The sequence below is a fragment of the Oxyura jamaicensis genome, chromosome 9, assembly GCF_011077185.1.
Source record: "Oxyura jamaicensis isolate SHBP4307 breed ruddy duck chromosome 9, BPBGC_Ojam_1.0, whole genome shotgun sequence".
Lineage (NCBI taxonomy): Eukaryota > Metazoa > Chordata > Aves > Anseriformes > Anatidae > Oxyura > Oxyura jamaicensis.
This window is the reverse complement of record NC_048901.1, coordinates 5,198,073-5,214,038: the sequence shown is the minus strand read 5'-3', so window position 1 is coordinate 5,214,038 and position 15,966 is coordinate 5,198,073. Positions and strand designations below refer to the sequence as shown.

General features: G+C 42.2%; 1 long non-coding RNA gene across 1 annotated transcript in view; it reads right to left on the bottom strand.

Annotated features, from left to right (window-relative positions):
• Positions 1–337: 337 nt before the first annotated feature.
• Positions 338–15,966, bottom strand: part of LOC118171177 — a 67,105-nt gene continuing 51,476 nt past the window's right edge. Inside the window, exon 3 of the long non-coding RNA XR_004753088.1 lies at positions 338–532. This is a non-coding gene — a long non-coding RNA (uncharacterized LOC118171177). The remainder of the gene's footprint in view (positions 533–15,966) is intronic.

Sequence of the window (15,966 nt, the reverse complement as noted above, 5' to 3'; positions counted from 1 at the left end):
GCAGGACTTCATGGGCAGGGATTTCCCATCAACTGCTTGCCCACACAAAGCTCCTTCATTGCGGCTGCTGGATATTTACAGCTCAGATAAATGTGAAAAAACAATCCCTGCATTTCTTCCAGACAAATTTCTGCACTGAGAAAGAAAATGATTCCAAAAAGGTGGACATATGTAGCCTTCCCTGCAATATGCAGTCCTCAGTATTTCTGACCATTGGCTACTACAATACTGGTAGGAAAATACTGCCAATTTTAAAGATTTGAGCAGCTCAATTAAACCATTTCCATTTCACATAATAAAGCTCAAATGTAATTAATAAAAAGGATGTGGCAATCTCTACAATAATATTTCATATTTACTGTTGGATAAAAAATCACTTAAAAAGGTTAAATGGGCTGCAAAGGTGCAATAGAAAGGAATAAATTCTGAGACAAGTTCAAATTCAGTTACAGGCTAAGCACAGCTTCCAGGCCACGTCTGCAAGGCGAGACAGCTTCCTCGTTTGCAATAAGCACAGAGACAGTTTCTCCATCTGCAAAAGAGATAATGGCGTTGACCTTCTTCGTGTATTCCTGCGACATCTACCAATGAAAAAGGCTACGTAATAAATGCAGTCCTCCTAGCCTATAATCCCATGAAGTTTCTATGCATGAGAGCAACTAAAACATCATATTTTTCTGTCTCAGCATACAGAGGCTGTTTTTGAGAACAAGGTGAGGAATTCAGGGCAAAACATCCTAGTAGAGAATTTAGAAAACCTTTGTTAAATAACAACATGACCTGAGAGCCAAGCAAGAAGGGGGCAGCGGCCGCCACCAACAGCACTGAACAAGCTTCATTTCCCTGAATGAGCCTGAAAGTGAACAGCAACTCATGATTTGGTTTTAGCTCATTATGTAGTTAGCAAATGCTTAAGTTTTAAATCTGAATCTTCAGAAATTGGGTGCTCTTTTCTGCAACCACGGCAGCTCCTTGCAGGTAACACAAGAGCTGGGCCTCTTACCATACAGATAAAGAGCAGGGGCTAGAATACCATTTTTCTTCATTTTGTGAGTAGAAAACTGGGACAAAGATCATTAAAAAGTCCCAAAAGCAACATCTACAGCCCTGGTTTATACCTACTCCAGACCAGGGCCTGTGTAAGACTTCCCCGCAGCACAGGCCCAGAACTAGAAACCTGCCCCTGAACGCAAAAGGACACGCCGTCAGGCATTTGTAGCATCTCTTTTATAAACATTAAATCTAATTCCTTACCAAAAGGCACAAATGTCATGCACTCGGGACTGGCCATTAAAGTGGTGACTACAGAAGTCACAACTGATTTGTCTGTTTTTAAGTGGCACACAGACATGGATTTAAAGGCTATCAAAGCTTTCGTATAAACAAAAAGTTGAAGGCACAAAGCAAGTTGAGAGCCTAGGCAACGAGTAACAGAACCCATTTAAAATATATGTGAAACGGTTCCATTTCATTTGCAAACACACAGAGATAAGATCTGTCAAGTTGTCTTACTGACAGCATGATCTTTCTTTGCCTCACTACTTTGGTGAAAAGCTGAAGCACCCAATGAAGAGATTACAACACCCTCCTTACTCAAATCTGCCCCACTGGCAGCAGTAGGGCAAGTATTCCCACACAACCCCATCGGTAGGCTTCAGCTGTCCTCTGTAAGGGATCACCACTTCTAAAGCAGGAAAACAAACCCATTCTTCATGCCTCTCCCAAGGCATGGTATCCTTTTTCTGAGGCCACCAGAGGAGCGGAGCCTCACCACTAGTTACTTTTCATTATGCCCACCTCATACAAAAGCAGTATGCGGTGTATTTCTATTAGAAACGTAGAGCGTTCAGATACTGGGAATAAATTTACCCAGCAGCAGCACCATTAATTCAACAGAAAAAACTATTTCCAAAAAACACTATTTTTGCTGTGTCTTCTTCCAACCCATAAGGTTTCTTCTCAGTTTCAAACAAAGGAGGTTTAGATGCTCAAAGAGAAAATTTATTTGTTAAGAACTTGACTTCTGCCTCTTTAAAGGCTTGAGAAAAGTAGCCAACAGCAAAGAAGATGGAGAGGAAAGAAAGGCAGGCAAGTAAGCATATTTGGAATAGTATTATCCCAAAACACAGTTCTTATATTACAGTATTGCACGATTCCCTTCCAGCCCCTGTGGATTATTAGGCCTGAAATTGATAGCTTAATAGCACAGAATACAAAAACTCAACTATAAAACCACCGGTTGGAAAGTAAAGAAATTCATGTATAGTCATTCCTTTCTAGCATTAACTACATTCTTGCAGAAGGTAATGTTAAATCTGCCAGCAGAAGGTCAAGACCACACAAAGAAAATAAATCATGGCATTGCTATGTGGACCTGTCTAAAGGTTAAGGATCTAAAGGACAAGCAGATACTCTAAAATATAAACAGCCCCTAAGGGATAATTACTTAACCAACTCCATTTGCGCGGTCCTGAACAGATGGTTTAGTAGGTATATCGACTATTGCTATTTTTTGTGAAGCTATTTATTACCCACTGAGACTGGGAACAAATGATACTGTAGACATGTAGCTGGTTATCTCTCTAATCCTTTGTAGCCTTGCAATATCTAGTGACCCAGAAATATATTCCCAGAAGTACCATCTCCCACAGGCAGCAACGACTTAAAGTAACATCAAACAATGTCCTGTAGGTATAAAGTCGGAATAGATTAGCCACAAAACAGGTTGTTTGGCTGAATCTTCTAGTCACTCTGAATTACAGCGACTGCTGTACAGTTAAATGCACCTGAGATAATAGCGAAGCTGCTAGAAGCACATAAAAGACTCATCAAGTTTCTACTTGGCTGCAAATGCAGGGCGCATGGCTGTGGTGCTTGGCTACTGGCCTGAGTTTCTTCAGGCACAAATACTTTTGCGTTTCTTCCAGACACCACGCAGATGCAGTTTATTTTATCTGAACTTCTTCCATTCAGACTAGGAACAGGTGCTCAGCAGCGAGTGTGACTACGGCAAAAAGTGCAAGGCGGGGAAGGCGAAGCTCTCTCTGTTGAGCCCAGGAAGACCAAGAGGACTCACGCATGCACAAGTAGCCAAAGCCAGGTTTATGCAGCATTAGGCTCCCACCGTCTCATGACAGCGGTGAGTAGCTGTCATGAGACGGGGTTTACACTTCTGCCCCCAGTGCAACAAGCAGTGATGTTTTAAATAAGCCAGCTATTTAAGTAGGACGTGCAGTAGCTGTGCTGGGTGGAAGTGCAGAAGCTGTCGGCTCAGAGAGCTCTCACTGGGACAATGGCTCTTTGGCAGTGATCTGAAAGACAACTTACAGTAAACTCCTGCAGTTCAGCCCCACAATACTTTTCTAGGATCAGCTCTTTTAGAATTACTAATTCCTGTGAAACTCCAGCCATTTGCAGTTTTGTTACTCTTTGTCTCTGCTTCATGTTCGCAAAACAAGCACACCAAAGGGTGTTCCTCCCCAGCACAGCCACAAGTGATAATTTACCTCCCCTCTGTTATACAGGCAGCTTTCCCAAGAGAACATTTCGAGAAATTTTGTCCCAATAACGTCAGAGGGTTTGACATTTGGTTAGGACCTTTGGACATCTGGCCTGCTCACAGGTCTGCCACAGCGCCCGCAAGCTCAGCCATCTCAACAGCGTACGTACACATCAGCTGCACCGGCACTCGTGGCACACCTGGCCCTTTCTAGAAGCAGGGGATTTACTGTGCGCGCACCATACAGATGATTCATGGGAACGCAGGGATCTGACACATCCCAAAAGCACTGCACAGTACACATGGTAACCATATGTGTAGTGTGTGACAGAGACCAGCGCTTCCTGGAGGGGTCAGGGCTGTTACAAACGCACCGCACAGCACACAATCTCAGAACAGCATGGAGAAATACCTGGTTTCTGCATCCCTGGTCCTCCTCCTCACCCATCTGTCACTCCAGGCTGTGAGGATATGCATATTAGTCAAAGATGCGTGCTGGTGATGGCAGAAAGAGCTAACCAGTCCAGAGGAAAGACAGCAAGCTGCAATCGCTTAACCCATGAGTCACTGGATCAAGTCACTGGAGTGAACTTGACCATCATTTCCCCCAAGGACAGGGCTTGCTGCTAACCAGCCTCAACGTGGCACTTACGACAGGCCCGGACCTGCAAGAAGCCCTCCAGGATCCCAACAGCACACGGAGCAAGCAGCAGAACCTCCTCTTAACAGAAGGGAACGGACAGTCCTGGCCGGTCCCTGGCATGAGCAGGTGCCTCGCTTCATCGAGGGGATCATTTACATCTTGGCATGCCAAGGCATTGCCACAGGGCTGGGGACAAGGGAACTTTGAGGGCAAAATAAGAGCTATTAAGTCCAGATACTACTTTGGACTAGCATGAAAGAGAAAAGAATCCACAGCTGGAGCACTGGGATGGGTTGCCCAGAGAGGCTGTGGAGTCTCCCTCCTTGGAGATCTTCAAAAACCATCTGGGCATGGTCCCCGGCAACCTGCTCAAGCAGGGGGTTGACCAGATGACCTCCTGAGGTCCCTTCCAAGCTCAACTATTCTATGATTCTGTAAAAATAAGGTGTCTCCAAAAAGCATCCAATGGAGGATGAAGAGATACATAGTTTATATTATTAATGCTAGCAAACAGCACTGAGAAAGTCGATCCCGGTCAGTATTTGCGTTCCTTTGTTTCAGGTTCTAGGCAAGTACTAAGTACAAAATGTTCAATTCTCATGACTTAGGTCTCAAAACACTGTGTCAGATACTTAGGTTTTGAATTGAAAAAATGGGCTCCACATGGCCCGTGATCAACATCTTATACAGAGGGAATTTCACCATTCCTGCCCTTTTATCGCCTTATCCCATAGAAAGACTTTCCTTTTTCTTTCTCTTTTCTAAGCCTAAACAAGAAAATAGTTGCTAAAAAAATTCAGAACCCCTGACAATTTGGACAATCTTCCACTAATCTTCTCTTCAGGGGGCCCACAATCCTTTAAAGCATGACAAACTGACAGAGGGAGCTCTTTTATAGCCTCTCAATTCTATATCTTTATAAACTGGGCTCTTCTGTACCCAGCAGAAAACCTGGGAAGGCAGAGATTGTACAAAATAAGGTGGAAACAAGCATTTTTAACAGCATTTGAGGGGCCACCAGATGAAAGAAAAAGATCTAGGCACAATAATGTGATTCTTTAGGTACAGAGGGGGGAAAATCTACAAGCATTTATTGGAAACGGATCCCACATGCCTGCTAATCTACCTACCCAGGGTTACATGACACTTTAAAAAAATTTGGAAGGCACTCAAAGCTTTGTTGCAAAAATCAGCTTACCAGAGAACACAGCCCTGCTTTCATCACTTTTTTGCTATTTCAGTTGTTATTTGTAGTGCAGCCAAACTGATATGCCCTTGACATGTGCAGAACGTTACCGCTCCGGGCAGCTTTTGGTTAAGCGGGGTTGAGAAAATTGTCTGTCTGTCTGTGCAACAGCGACTAAGTTCATTCTCTCCTCTCCTTCTAAATCTCTGTTTAGATAATGCCACCCTGACTGCTTCCAGACTGCTACCGTGGGGAGAACATGCTCCAACACACCAGCCACAGACAAGCTCGCTGCAAGCTGTAGCTAGGCCGGATAAGGTCTTCTACTGACTGGCAACGTAGACGTCAGATACACCTTCTAAGAAACCAACTCTGAAGCATTTCCAATTGTAAATTTTACACTTCTTGTTGTGTTTGCTTTTTTTGTTGTTGTTGGGTTTTTGTTGTTGTTGTTTTTTACTAGCATATCTGATATTTAGTTAATTTAAAAACATCGCAGTGATGAGCTCACTAAATGCCGCATGGTATTCTAACTTCTAATGATGAACGAGCCTCAGCTCACACATTGCTTTCCATTTTGCGCACCAGAAATTATGTTATAATAATTTGGACATTCAGCTGATGTTTTTAATATATATATTTCACGTGTGTATATATATTTCACATTGTTTTGCCTTTGGTGCTGCACAGAAGTGAAAGCAGCTCACTCAAAAAGCGAGCATCCTGTGGCAGTCCACGTTCTGCTCGATCAGCACAGCTTTTTTTTTTCCTTAACCATATTTGCCGTGATTATGTTACGTAACAAGTAAAAATACTTTTGTTTTGGAAATGCGAATGCATGAACCCTTCCTGGAAAAACTACAGAAAATAAAAAAAAAAAAAAAAAAAAAAAAGCCTGTTTAATTTTTGACTCAGATCTTAGGAATGAATGACTTACACAGATCAATCGCTGTTACTTCTACCAGCACATCCCCAAGAAGAAGAAAGATGCCCAAACCTAAAAGTTTTGCCAGCACTCTCAGTCTAAAGATTATTATGAACGCACTTGGAGGATCAGAAACGAGATCTCTTGAATTGTATGTAAAACACAAAAGTTCAATTGTCTTACTAAAAACATAGTTTTTCAAGTATTGTTGTGTTATCATACAGCACAAAGTCGTACAAAGAAATGGTAATACTTAATAAAATAGTTTCCAAATGAACTATTATTACATGAATTCTAATAGCATGCCCAATTAACAAAATTACTTATTGTATTACAATAGGCTCAAACAAACAAACAAAAAAAAAATAGGAGCATCGATGTCTGAAAGTGGTATCCCACAATTAATAAAACAATTTCCTAAGCTATTCATTTACGTTGTCTTTTTTAATCATTATGGCAAGAATTTTTACAGTCAGCCAGTAAACATATATGCAGCTATCTTACGCTCCTGAGAAAGCAGGATCACGGTGAACACCTATGTTTAAAAAAAAAAATCCTTTTAAAAAAGATTATAATTCACAGGCAGTGCATACTGATGTCATTTCATCCTTCTCAACAATTAACAGAGATTAAAAAGAGAGACTAACTAAACAAATAGGCTTTGAAGCATTTGTTCATCTACTTAAGAAACCGTTGGGATCCTATTGCCATCACTTTGCTGTGTTTTATAGCTTCCTGTGAATCTTAAGTAAAATATCAATCTGCTTGGAGCAAGTCTTGCAGGCCTTTTTCAAATTAGAAATACCTGAAAATTTATCATCTCCCTCCTATTCACGCAGCTTGTGACAAATGGGAAAGGCAAAGATTGCTTTGTCTCCTCATTTCCTGTACCTGAAGGATATTTTCTCCGTGAGTCACCGGGCCAGCGTGTCGCCCTGCCGCTGCGGGGCAAGAAGGAACAGCTCCAGGCACGAGCTGCCCCTCGCCCGTACCTGGGAGGAGGAGAGCATCACCTGGGAGGAATGCAGCAGGGAACGGCACTGGGAACACTGCCGTGAGCCCCGTCCATCCCGACAGAAAGCAGCGCCAGTGTAGCACATTTAGCAATAAAAATAGTGAGGTAGGGGCAAAGCCACCTGTTGGATTTGGGCAAAGTGAGCACTGCAATGCATGTAAGCAGTTAACAGTGGAAAAAGGAGAAATAAATTGTTTATATATATATATATATATATATAATCTACCTCGCTTAGCCTCATTCCTATCCCTGCAAAACAAAGACTTGAAACGAAGTCTTGAAGTTCACAGTGAAACATCTGTATGTAACGGGGAGAGAAGGGAAAAGAAGAGAGACAGAGAAGGGAAATAAAACCCTCAGTGGACTCAGACTCTTCAGAAATCCAGCACGTCAGCAGCCTGCCCAGGGATGCACAGTGAAGGTTGCTGGTGTGAGCGGTGACCCCGCGCCCCTCCGCACGCCAGGCAGAGCCGGGTGAGGCTGGGGCACGGCTGACGCCAGGGTTCAAAGCCAGGCACCGAGGAGCTGTTGCAGCAGAGAACTTAAGACGGTGCACAATTTAAGCAGCCCCATATTTAAATGCTCTGCTGAAAGAAGGCTTTTGTTTTGAATGCTCCTGTCGGTGCTTTCTTTTAAAAGGAAATCAATATATCATTTGTTTTCTAGAAAGTAGACACCCGTCCTTCAGGACTTGTGCAGCCAAGTTTAGCTCTGGTAGAAAATTGAGTAGTTTTGACCTAACTTTTCTTTTTCCGTGAATGTCACTTTCCTTTACCCCGGGGACAGGAGGTGAGTGAAAAGCAAAAGGAATGAACATCAGGGTATAATACCAACTGTGGCTGAATTACCAGCTCTTGAATTTTTATAATGATGCTGGCAATGCAGAAATCCCAATGCAAGCTAAGAAGTGATTAAAAAAGGTAAGAAGAATGTGATCTTTTTCCCTCACATTTGGCTTTTAGAGTAGCAGCGTGAGGGATAAGAGGGCTGGTGGGGCTGGTTGCCAAGTGCTCTGCCCTGCAGGTGGGCACAAAGCTTGGCAAGGACTTGGCAACAGGAGAGCCCTGAAGTCGTCTTCTCCCTTAATTCAGCTCTTAACAGGTTATATCAAAGTGAATCTTGACCTGCAAATGAGAAGGGTGAAACACCTTACTCTTTCCCAGAATGAACTGAGGAGTTCCTGGGGCTTCTGGGAGGAATCGGAGTTGCAAGAAGCAGAAAAGGTGGCAAAGAGCACTCTCTGGTCTGTTCATAAGCATACACAACAGCACCTCACGCAAGGCCAACCTTACCATAAGAGCAACCTGAAGCCTGAATCTCTTCCTTCTCTTCCTTCCTGGATTAAAGACAAAAACACGGCCCTGTTGCAGGATGTTTATTTACAGCTGCTAGAGCAGAATGCGAACAAACATCTTGTGACAACAAGCTGCTCACAGCTTCCCATTACAGGTACAAAGCTTAGCAAGGCTTTAGCAGGTACTCGGCAAAGCTGCTGAAAGAGGGCGGCACTGGGAGAATATTCTGAATTAAATGTTCTGAATTAAAACTTTAAAGAAGGCTATAGCGAGGTGGGGATTGGGCTGTTCTCCCAAGCACCAAGTGTTAGGACGAAGGGAAATGGCCTCGAATTGCGCCAGGGGAGGTTTAGGCTGGATATTAGAAGAAATTTCTTTACTGAAAGCGTTGTGCTGTGTTGGAACAGGCTGCCCAGGGAAGTGGTTGAGTCACCATCCCCGGAGGTCTTCAAGAAATGTGTAGATTTAGAATTTAGTGGCACAGTATAGTGGTGGACTTTAGTACTAGGTTAAAGGTGGGATGAGATGATCTTAGAGGTCTTTTCCAGCCTGAATGATTCTATGCATTACAATGTCACCTGCCCAGCTCCATCTCTCCTTGCATGGAAAACTAACATTCAAAAAGACAAAATGTCTGATTTGCAGTCTTAGCAAGAGACAAATCAATATGCAATAAGTGATAAAAGGGGAAATGATTTTGAAATCTGTAGTTTGTATTCACAGGGTGCTAGAGCTGAAGGCATGAAAATACAATAAATAGCAGCTCATAGTCACACTTAGGAAATCCATGCTTAAAACGAAGACTTCCAAAGTCTTAAAATTCAAACACTGGATAAGTAATACTGAATTGTGTATACAGAGTATTGGATCACTCCAGTCATAATCTTGCCTGTTTTTTTTTTAATTTTAATTTTTATTTTTATTTATTGTTGATACCATTAAAATTCATAAACTGTGATATCCTGCTTTGGTATGCCTTCTCCCTCTACATAAAGGAAAGTATGCCCATCTGTGACACAAGAATGTCTTTGAAGTGAGAAAACTCAGCCTCTAATCAAGAATGGCAGACCTTACAGATGGGCCTGGCCGGTACAGACAGATACAGACAGATTTTCTCCCTTTGGTTCACTGACCACATCATGCCCCTTACACTGCAGATGTAAATATTTACTCTTCCTTGCATTACTGCAGCACTAGGGAGCACTCATCCCAGCGTGAAGGTTCACTATACAAAATATCCACCGCCCAGATTCCAACTTACATTTCCAAACCTCTTACACTTTGGCACTTGAAGGTATCTGGGTTTCAATATAAAGGTACTGGTTACGTTCCTTATTTTGAAGGAACATACTTTTCTTACAATCAGAACATGTAAAAGACGATGTTCTAACAGTTCTTAACATTCCGTGCAGCTAAGGCAAGGGCGGTGACTGAATGCCTCCACTGGCATCCCAAACGCCACCACCAGAAACCACGTCTTTCTGCTTTGTCTGTATCTTTGCCTCCTACACAACAGCAGGGAAGGACGGGAACCTGATGTTAGTGTTCTGCAGCTTTGAGAGAGGACAACGTCCCAGGTGGGAGACAGTCTCTCAGCATAAAGATACCCGGAGCGACGGAGGAAGCAGCACGGACGTGCAACCTGCTGCAGCTCTGCTTGCTGGAGACCCACCGCTGCCTCGTCTCAGGGGCAGTAGGGCTGTACCCATCTGGAACTAAAGCCACTTCAGCAGCTGGGCTAGACAGAGCTACTCAGGACAGAGAGCAGAAAAATTGCAGCACCTTGCGACATCACATTCCTGAGAAGGCACCTTTAAGTAGCACGTAAGAGAGAAGATTAAGCCATCGAGCTGGCTCTACCAGGAGGACCGCATCCATTTAGCCCAGTAATTTAAAACTCAACCTAGGTAACTTGTGTCAAGAAAATACACCTAAATAGGATTGAAACAAGCTTGGATTTGTTTGCCAGAACAAGCACAGTTACTTAAAAGCACTGATGTTAAGGATCCACACCAGTTTAGCTGGATCAGTCTCCAAGCCACTTGTTAAACCAGCTTTTTTTTTTTTTTTTTTTTCATTTGCAAACATATAAATGGCATAGAAATTTATATTCCATGCTATGCTTGTATCCAAGCACTTCCATCACTCCTGGCACAAAGCTGGTTAATGTACCAGGACTGCCATGTTCCTGCAACCCTTTTTGTATGGTCTGACTGCGGCTCATTAAGTATTTAGTCTGCTTTAACCTCACTGCTGCCGTGCTTTTGGCTGCTAATTCCCGAAGTAATAATCCCCGACCTGAACTTGTTCCAATTTCTTTCTTGTTTTGCTTCAGGTTATTCCCTTTCTACTGCTACCCAACTTCTCACGGAATACTCTCCCCTCCCAAGTGCCTTCAGTAACAGTGTCATGCAATGATGAGGAGAAGACAGAAGCGCCTTAAATGTCATACGCTCACATGCCAAATAATAAAGAATATATTTCTGGCATTCCAGAAAGCTGCCATTCAAGATGATGACCTCATGTCCTTTTCAAAAGGACAAATCAGACTCTCTTTAATCCTCAGAAGAAAGTATGGATCAAAACTTTCCTTGTGGATCTTAATCATAGCCGTACTTCTGATGGAAGGACTTTGGTTTTTATATCTTGCATGCTTTATTTTTAATACCTATGAATATCATTTAATTAAGACTCAAGAGAAAATAAAATCCCTTTTCCTGGTTTATTTTGTTCGGAAAAAGAGATCAACACGAAGCAGATGCTTAGTTATCCAATAATAATGTCTGCATCTTCTCACTTCATCCCCTCTTAAACAGATGCATCCCCTATTTTACAGTGATTCCAGGTTTAGAGTAATTGCTTAGATTTATCATACGAGAATCTTGTTACATCATCTCATTTAATTGGAATCACACTGCTACAGACGTGAGCTTCTGATGGCTGATTTCTATGGAAAAAAGTAACTACATTTCCACAGTCATTCAAAGAATCCTTTTTTTTAAGGACTACTTTGAATGGAAATTAAAAGCAAGAAACTAGGAACTCCACACACAACACACCCCCGATCTATTCTCTACTCCAAGAATAATCACATATTGTAAACCAGTAGGTATGCCACTGAATCGTAAAAACAAAAGTCCCCACTGTATGTGAAGAACCACGGAGAGAGAGGAGTTCCATTATTAGCTAATTAAAAAAAAAAATAAAGAAACATTTTAAATTTAGCGAGAGGATATCAGAAGGAAATAGGCTATTGTCTCCTAGAGAGAAAAAATGTAGCAGCAGTGAAACAATTCTCAGGTCTTGTTTTTTGTGTACAAAACCAAGAAAAACTCAGAGGAAATGACTTCCAGAGACACTCGTAAGTGCTGAAATGTTTCTCCAGTGGAAAGCAGGATACAAATCCTTATCCTTTTTCTTTGTAGGTGAAGAGGTCGCTAATGTGCATCCAAACAGACCATTCTCCAGCAGGATGCTGAGACGCTAAGATCTCAGGAGTGCTACTTTCACAGTTAAATGAACGTCACTTGTGGAAGCACGCCTCCCGTTAGGTACAGGTTCAGATAACAGCGTAACAACTAGGTTCAGTCTGGTGTGCTCGCTTACTGGAAAGGAGAAAAATAAAGAGCTATTTCCAGAGAAAAACATAAAACAGAAAGACTATTTTTAAGGACCAAATTGTTGCTGCTACAACTCGCAAAGCTCCAGCCTCTGATCACCATTGCCTGCAACCTCCCCGTGGGAAAATCGAGACCAGTAATGGAGAGGCAAGACTAGGAGAGCACCAAGAATGAAGTAATCCCTTGTTGTCTAAAATACTAGAAAACAAATAAAACATAAAACATAAATTGCTTCAAATACTTTCTAATTTATGGCGGATACTCAGCACACTTCTGCCTAACAAGAAATTCAAGAATGCTTTGAGGTTTTGAATGCAATGAGGTTTCACCTGCTCTTAGCAATGCTGAAGGATTCCTTTGATGTGCCTGAGCAAGGAGGTAAGAAAGCATCAGGGACCCCGTGATTTCCCTGCAGAGCTCCTGTTTGCTGCACATCACTACAAACTCTCACTCTTCAACTCATCTCACAGAAGAGCCTGCAAGCCATCAAGCCTTTGCGTGCCCTTTCAGTCTTCATCCATCAAAGAGCACGTGCAGCAAGCCATACCCGTACCTGCTATGCTTAGGCTGCCAGAAGAGATCCTGAAAGCCAGCTAAACAAATAAAAGCCAAGAATACACATCCTTTGTGTTCTGCAGAGCTCTGTAACTTGGGTCAGAGCTAATGTGAACTGAGAAAACAGTATCTTTAGGGGTGCACTCCTCCATGCAGGCAGTGATCCACGTGACAGAAATAGGAAGAAAACAAATGATCCCAAGCTAATTAACCGGAGCTTTTAACAGAATGAAGACTCCCCTAGGCAGAGGTGCGACAGTGACGTCTGGTAGCTTTGAAGAGTTAGTTATATCATCAGTTTAACAAGTGGCTCCTGTGGGTGGTGCATTTTTTTGTTTTGTTTGATTTTTAATTGGGGGAGGAAGGGGTTGGTTGGTTGTTGTTGCTGTTGTTGAAGAAAAAAAAAAAAAGAAAGGGTTGGAGAGATGAAGAAGTTTGGAAAATCACAACAGCTGCAGAGGTTTTGCAGGTAGGACCATTCAAGCCACCAGAACTGGCCATTAGCTCCATGTGTCTGGAGAAGGGAAGACCGATGGCCAGGTGGGTTGCCTACAAACCCCGATAGAATGGTGATGCCAGCAATCATTCTGCTTTCAGAGGGGTTGTATTTGCATTAAGTGCCAGTACACAGTCATGAAGCATTTCAGTTCCTCGAGCTCCCACATCCACCAAGGGTCAGGGCACTAATCCTCATCGCTCCAAAAGGCAGTGTCTTTGTACACGCCCATGCCAGATGATAGGGGTTTTGCTGGGCCAGTTCCTGGCACCACGGCACACATCGAAATGGAGAGGCTGAGCTGACTCTGGATCGCCCTGAGCCTGCCTCCAGTGAAGGGAGCTCACTGACAACAAATCTATAGTCTGTACATAACCGAGAGGGCCGGGAATCAGGGAAGTGCTTTTTACACGTGCTATGGGCCCTATAATTCCAATAGTTTTGGGGATCCTTTTTTATTTTTCATGCCTTTTTTTTTTTTTTTTTTAATCTTTCTTCTTCCTTGTAAAGTCACCATCTCTTACCCACAAAAGCTTTCATCAGATTTGCAGGAATAAAACAATACTAAAAACATAAGGCAGAAGAAAAATGTGAACAAGTTTCAAGACCTTCTGCATGCAATATGGAACAAAATTACATAACTATGCCAAAATGCAAACTAAATCCCACCCACTAATCACAACCAGGTAAAGTGCGCGATGGAATCAAAATACCAAGATCAGAAGAGCATTAAAAAAAAACATAAATGCAAAACTTGAAAGAAATGTGCACAGAACTCTTAACCCACTACTGTAGCTGACTTTTAGCCTAAATTTTGATTTATTCCACATTTGCTGGGAAACATCAACGCTTCCCTGCTGGTACTGACAGAATAGGTAGAATCAGACCTACACCAGTTTGCTCTGCCGCTGCTGTCCTACGAAACATGACCACTACGGCACTCGAATTCCTGAGCTCACAGAAAAGTGATCTAGGCAGGAGTTCAAGCAGCGTGCCAGTCAATCTTTGTGTTTTATTATAGGATCGATTATTCCAACATCCTTCTCGATGAACATTTAGGAACAGGTTAGACAGCTCTGCTTTGGTGGGAACTTCACCGTTTTTCCAAGCACTCCATTTCAGCTCTGCAAATGTTACGCGGAAACCCATGCCATTGCTACCAAACGGTACCAGTGCCAGAATGAAGTGCCGCTTGAAAAATGTAATTTTGGTTCTTGTTAAAAAGCCCCTTCATCTTTCTATTTTAAAACCATACCTCTTTCTTTGTTATTCATACGTAGCAAGCCAGTTACATTTTATCTGAACAATTAATCTGATTCTCAAGTCAGATTTATTGTATAAGCTTGACATTGTAATAAAAAAACGCAAGGAAGATGTCACTCAGGTTTGTTACAAAGCCAGCATCTTCAATGCTGCACGAAAATGAATCTGCAGCCCAACCCTGTGCAAGCAGTCCCAGGCAAAAGAGGCAAGTGAGGGACGTTCGTGTTACTGAATGCTGTTGGTAACTCAAAGAGGACGCACTAACTGTAGTCTGTATAATCAGGAAGGTCACACCACGCGCAGTTTTAAACACACCTTTATAATATACATGAAAAAAAAAAAAAAAAAGAAAAATCAGTGTTAGAAAATTGCCCTTTAGTGTCAGACTTCTTTAAGAGAAGACATAGCTGCTTTATGCTTTTCAAACCTGCTGTATGTCTTTTCAACAGCTATAAAATACAGACTTATCTGTCATTAGTTTGCTTATTATGGTGCTTGCCCCCCTTTTTTGTAGGTTATTCAGAACACTTCAGCTTCGGGGAAACTGTTCTCATCATCTTTCTTTCCACATGGAACTAGCTGAGATATTCATGAAAGATTCACTAGGGCCAATTTTCTGTGAGTATAAGCAACAGCAACATCAATATTTCAATGTCTAGAAAATGTGGCTATTCTCTTGCCTCGAGTAAATTGTTAGAAATCATTGTATTTTAATGAATTCTAAATTTATTGACAGGTTCTACCTTGCTTATGAAAATTCACAGGGAGAGAGATCTTTCCCAACAAATATTTGGGGACTACGAATCTGCTAATGTTTTAGAATATACTTATGGTGGCGTAGGTGGATATGTGACTGCTGATCTTTTCATCATGGTCCTTGTAGACAGCAAGTTTCCCAGGCAGTTTCAGCTGTCACAGTTGCTTAGAGTCTGCTGAGCTGTTTTTAGTTACTCATTCAAATATTCATAAGAACCGAGGGCTGCTGTTTGCTGTCTGGTAACAACTTCATTTTCTGCTCGTACTGAGCTTGTCCTTGTGGGCTGCCTCTTCCCCTTCAGACTGGCTTTTTCACAGCCACGTGACCTTTGAAGGCTAATGGAGATTCCCTGGGAGTGGGAGAAAGAGGCATGTTCTACCTTTTATCTTTGCTTGGCTGGACGATGAAAATAATTGCAGAAGACAGTTATGGATTACTAAAGAGACATGTGAAATGATCAAACCTATATCAAGCACCAGTTTCTGCTACCAGAGAAAGCACATCCTTTAATTATTTACCTTGTGGGACAGCTCACACCTTAGGATAGTCACATTTTTGCGCAAATATTTACTTAACAATATTGTACTTGAGCAGAGTAATGAAAATAGGTGTAATTTCATGTAATGTTCTGGGGAAAGACCAATGGACTGTGACATTTCCCTGCATGGGGGAAATCACTAGAGTGCAATGCTTCTATTATTTCATTAAAACT